General features: G+C 41.1%; 1 pseudogene; it reads right to left on the reverse strand.

Moving 5' to 3' along the window:
- Nucleotides 1-3,091: 3,091 nt before the first annotated feature.
- Nucleotides 3,092-3,241, reverse strand: LOC120102114 (U2 spliceosomal RNA; annotated as a pseudogene).
- Between the last annotated feature and the right edge of the window lie 2,642 nt (nucleotides 3,242-5,883).

Below are 5,883 nucleotides of genomic sequence, written 5' to 3' on the forward strand. Positions count from 1 at the left end.
TTATATGCTAATTAGAAAGAATAGAAAAGAGGACAGAACAACTATTTTATACAGGGAACAACATATATGCCGCATTTTTAAAAAGCTTAATATTGACAAAATTCCTTTGTGTCTTTGCTTTGATAGTCTCACATTCGATATATTGTTCCATCTGGAAAAAAATCCCATCTATAATAGTTGATTTTATAGAGTGCTTTTCATAGGAAAGAAAACGTCTTCATGTGCGACATTATTTGCTCTTCATATCAACCGAGGCAAAGTGTGGCCGTTTTTTGTAGTTTAAAGAAAAAAAACCCCAACATTAGTAAAGTTGAGTAGCTGATCTGGATGGATATAATTAGAAAGCCTGAGCTGACCTGTGGTGGCACACATCTTTAATCCCAGGACTTGAGAGGCAGAGGCAGGTGGATCTCTGTGAGTTTGAGGCCAGCTTGGTCTACACAGCAAGTTCCGGGGCAGCCAAAGATACACAAAGATACAGAGAAACCTGTTCTGAAAACCAACCAACCAACCAACCAACCAACCAACCAACCAACCAACCAACCAACCAAGGCCTGACTAGACATCTAAATATTAGAAGGGTAAGCAGTGTGTCTGTCTGAATACAGCACAGCTCTTCTGGTCTTAAGGGTGGAGAGCTCCCATTTGGGAAGACACAGGGAGCCCATGGATGCTCCCACTGCGGAACCATTTGGTGTGTACAATTTGTGCCTCAGTGGGTGTAGTGCAACAGTGCCAAGCTAAGGGGCATATTTGCAGACATTGTTTGAGTTTAAGAAATAAATTAGAAGCCGGGCATGGTGGTGTGTGTCTTTAATCTTAGCTCTCAGGAGGCAGAGGCAAAAGGATCTCTGTGAGTTTCAGAGCAGCTAATGCTGTTACTCAGAGAAACCCTGTCATGGAAAAAAATTAAAGAAATAATTTAGAGAGAACTATATCTACACACTATGCAGAAATGATAAATTGATCTAGTATTATATAGTGGAAGCATTTTACATTTTTGTACGCTTGTTTTACTGGAATAAATAAATTCCCAGGATTAAAATACTAAACAATATAGGAAAAAGATAAAAGGTGTGGTTTGCTCAAACCTCATCCCCCCACCCATAATAAGAATTTTTACTGTGGTATATGTTTTCCAATCAATTTTCTATCTATTTATACATATTTGCATACATATGAACAAATATATCACTTTCTGAGAAATTATATAAGATCTACTTATTCTTTTTCTGCTTTTCCCCACTGATAATACACTAGCTATTTTATACACGGTATACTTTAACCATCAGTAAGGTATCAATGCTTTTGTATATGCATATATGTGTATATGTGTATACATGTGTGTGTATTTAATGGAATTTTCTTATTGAAAATATATTTTATAGTTTGCAGAAAACATTTGAGTTTAAGAAGTAATTTAGAAGCCAGGCATGGTGGTGCACATGCCTTTAATCTCAGCACTCAGGAGGCAGAGGCATTGCATCATATATTTGTATCATCATTATATATGTCCATATGTCATACATCATATATACATTATATATAGGTATACATATATATTGTATTGATATGTGTCTGCATGAATGTGGGTATGCATATGTATTTGGACTTGTGCGTGTGGAGGTTGATGTTGGGATTGACTGCTCTTCACCTTGTTTACTGAGGACATCTCAAATGAACCAAAATGTTGTTGTAAAAATATAAAAAATAAAAAAAGTATAGCTGTCTTTTACCCTGTTAGGTCCGGCACCGCGGTGCCCTAAGATAACTGCTAGATATCTTGGCGGAAAAACATCCCAACTCCTCGGCGGCACAGAGTCTCCTGCCACCACACACTTTCCTACACTCTAACCGTCACATAAAAGAACACACAACACAATAATCTTAGATCCAATTGATAAGATATAATTACCCACTTAAACATACAAAGCCTGGTACCATCCATCCCTTAGGAACATTGATAACAACCTGTAAATACACAGAGCAGAATCTTAATGTCACCTGCCATATTGTCCTGCCACAGCTTCTCCCCTTCTCTCTCCCTCCTGTCTCCTCCTTTCTCTTCTAGTCTCCTCCTCTTCCTTCGAACTTCTCTCCCACCCATCCTTCCTTCTCATCCAATGACAGGCCTCCTTCTATCTTGTGCCTGCCTCACCTGTGACATCATCCTACACCAAAACTTACTGACAGAGCTAGTATAACTTGCCAGTTTGCTCAGGGAGATGCTTATTTCAGCTTTCCCAGCACTAGATTTGCCCACGGAGTGCCACACACACCTGGGATTTACATGGCTGCTGGAGATCTGAACTCTGACTCTCATACTTTCAAGGGAAGCATTTTATCCATAGAGCCATTATTATTATTGCAAGGCCCATGGACAGATAGACTGGATAATGGATCTTTTATTTTTTTTTTTTTATTTTTTTTTGAGGAAGGGTTTATTTGGCTTACAATCCCAGGTTGCAGTCCATCATTGTGGGGAAGTCAAGGCAGGAACTTGAAGCAGGCGCTTCCACAGTCCGAGGAAAACTGAGAATTAACATATCCATGCATACTTAGCACTCAGCTCTTACTCTCCGCTCTTACACACTCCAGGACCCAAACCCAGAGTCATCCGTAAGGAGTCGGGTCTTCCACAAATTAATCAAGACACCCGTTCCTCCCAAGGCATATGTGCAGGTCAACCTGATCTAGAAAGTTCCTCACTGAAACTAGATTCTAGATCATGTCAAGTAGAAAATTGAAGCTTATCACAAAGAGACTAATTCTTTCACCCAACCACATGGACTTCTGTTCCCTAAGGCTAACCAGACTATGGCTGCTAACTGAGTGCTAAAGCTTCCATCAGTAGGAATCAGCACTGAGTCCTTGATTTGGTTCCATTCCCCAGCAGAGCCAACCAGGGTCTTTGTGACAGTTGGACTATACTGGACCACTTCCATTGTGGAAAGGATAGTGCCTTTTCCTTACTAGAATAGTCATTTGTAAATAATATTTTTATTTTTGAAAATTTCATGCATTTATATAGCATGCACTGAATATCAGCGTGGGTACTTCTGAAACCTTTATTCTGTAGATGATCTATTTTCTCTAGTCTAAGACTTTAAAAATTGTAGAATCTTAGAGGGAATCACAAACTCAGGAATGTGGCAGTCCAAATACCTCAAGCTTATCTACTTTTATATTTTCTCATCTTCAGTTCCTACACTTGATCTTAGCCAAAAGGCCGAGAAGCGATTCATCTTCAGTTCCTTTAACACCGTCGTTATGATTTTTGGTCTCCACAGCTAACGGTCATTATTATGTAAGAGTTCTTGGAACTGAACTTAACTTACTTGTTTTATGCTGCACTAACTTAAACAGTAGTACCTCTAAAAGCATAGCTAGTGCATGAAACACACATATCCATGCATATTTATATGCTATATTTTACTTTATTGGTTATAAAATACATAGTTATACTCAGCAAAATAAAAATTATTCTTTTGTGTATCACTAATGTTCCATCACAGTAGGTTATGAATATCATTCTTATTTCAATAAGCCCCGAACTAAAGAGCAGGTTTTGCTTGTCTTGTTCTGTGATGTGATGATGTAGGTTTGAGTATCCAAGCACTCACTCTCTTTGTTTTTCGATCTGCTTTTTGTCCCAGGTCCCATTTACACTTTTCAAATTTTAGTGTCCTGTGCTGTGCTTGCTGTCTGACAGGCAACCAATGAGCACTTATTGCATTATGAACGTGATGCTTTTCAAATATATTTTGAGACATTCAATTATATTAAATTGGCCTTTCCAATTTTATTTATATTTTAGCCAGCTTGGAAAAAATATAGCAGAGATTCACAATTCTACCACATGTACTGTATGTTCACTTTGTCCTAAAAACTGTAAAATGGAAAAAAAAAATCACCCATGTTACCACTTATATATCTGAGAATATTGAGACTCAAGGATAACAAACATTTACCAGAGACTGCAGAGTGGATTTGTCTGATTTCTTGCCGGTCTGTGCACTCAACACTATCTGCTGAGATCTCTGGCCTGGCCATGTGGGAGCGTTCAGGCGAGGGGGGAAGTGCGATGCTGCAGCTGCTCTTGTGCTGCTGCTGTCCCGCTGTGCTGTTAGCTGGCCAAACAGAGGTGCAGGGGAGCTTTTAGCAGTGAAGCTTTGGGAAAGCATTCTCTTCCTAGGAAGTGTTACAGCTCTTATACCAGATGCTCTCAGACCACGGAGCGATTCTCACACAACTTTATTTCTCCTGATAGGATCTTATATACAGTTTTCGGGTGGGTTGGGGTCTCACAGCAGGTGCTTCCTATGGACTTTGTCTGAAATGTTAGGGATGCCCTATCTACACGTGGAGGGGCTTAAGGTGACTGATGGTCATAATTCTCTCTGTGGGGGGCTGTGGCTACATGACAGGGGGCCTCGAGCGTTGGGAGCAGGTGAAACTCCTACTGCCCTTTGGGTTCTGGGGCTTCCAACCCTGCTCAACCTTACCAGGTTTCCTTTCATGGTCCCCTGCCACAATATCTTGGTTCTGAACTCAGACAACTTGGCTACTAAGTCAGTTCCACAATGCTTGAGAATATTTCTTTACCATTAATTCCACTGACTGTTGTCCATTTCCGTGCCCACTCCATTTCCCTGTCATCTACTCAAACCTACAATAGCAGTCAGTCTCTGGACCATAGTATAGGACATTGAGCTAGAAACTTTGTAACTATGTAACATAAGTAACCAACAAGCTGTTACATATTTTTAAATTAAAAAAATTCCAATTTAAAGCAATACTACATTTTAATTTTTGCAGCTTAATAGTGTAGAACTAGAGTTTCATAAAGGTTACTCATTGTCAGAGCCCGGATGTGTAGAACTAGAGTTTCATAAAGGTTGCTCATTGTCAGAGTCCGGATGTGCAGGGCCGGACGTGCCTGAGGGAGAGCCAGAGACAGGACTTGCCAAACCAGCTATCAGCCCCAAGGACATTGACCATCCGTAGCCACCCCCTCCCCTTCCTTCACCCCCCTGAGTGAGATGAGCCACCCTACCTGCCTGCCGAGCTGCTAGATAACACATACTCCTTGCTGATGTCATTTCGCGCCGAAAGTAACCGTGCACCTTTTGAATTGACCAATCATGTGTAACCGCGCGAATGCCCCTTACCTCCCCTATATAAACCCCCGAGTTTGGAAGCTCGGGGTCGATTCCTCTGTCTCCTGTGTGGGATACGTGTCGACCCGGGATCCCGCTAAGACCCGGGATCTCATTAATAAAGCTACCTCTTGCTGTTACATCAAGATGGCTACTCGTGATTCCTGGGGGCACCCCACCCCGCGATCGGAGCGAGAGATGCGGCTCCCTGTTTAGGGGTATGCTCTTTCAAAAGGAATCAGAGGAGAGCAGTGTGCCCTGGGTAATACTGTGTAATCTGATAAGCCGTTCCCAGCCTCCCTCCTCAGCCCAGTGGCCAGCATTTCTGCTCTCCCAGGCAGAGATGTGCTGGGGTTTAGTCTAATGCCCAAGACAAATTCATGCCTGAACTTTAGCAGAGATTAAAAACAAAACAAAACAAACAAACAAACAAAAAACAAAACAAAAAACAAGAAACAACATCTATGTTAATGCTTGCATGTACTTACTCCTTTCAGTGATTAACCTGATATTCTTTCAGTTTTCCGAAGGGACTTAGAACGTGTGGGTAGTGGTCCAGGAGAATTACAGCTTAAGGCTTTTCTCAAAAAATACTCAACGATTCTGAAAGTGAGAATTGGGTATTCTCTTCTGTGAGATACAAGTTTGTTCTTCAAAGTCAGCTCTGAATACAATGCCTTCCTGCTTCTATGGCGGGCCCACCTATGACTCTTCCTGTCTGTTT

This window comes from Rattus norvegicus, chromosome 3 (genome assembly GCF_036323735.1).
Source record: "Rattus norvegicus strain BN/NHsdMcwi chromosome 3, GRCr8, whole genome shotgun sequence".
NCBI lineage: Eukaryota > Metazoa > Chordata > Mammalia > Rodentia > Muridae > Rattus > Rattus norvegicus.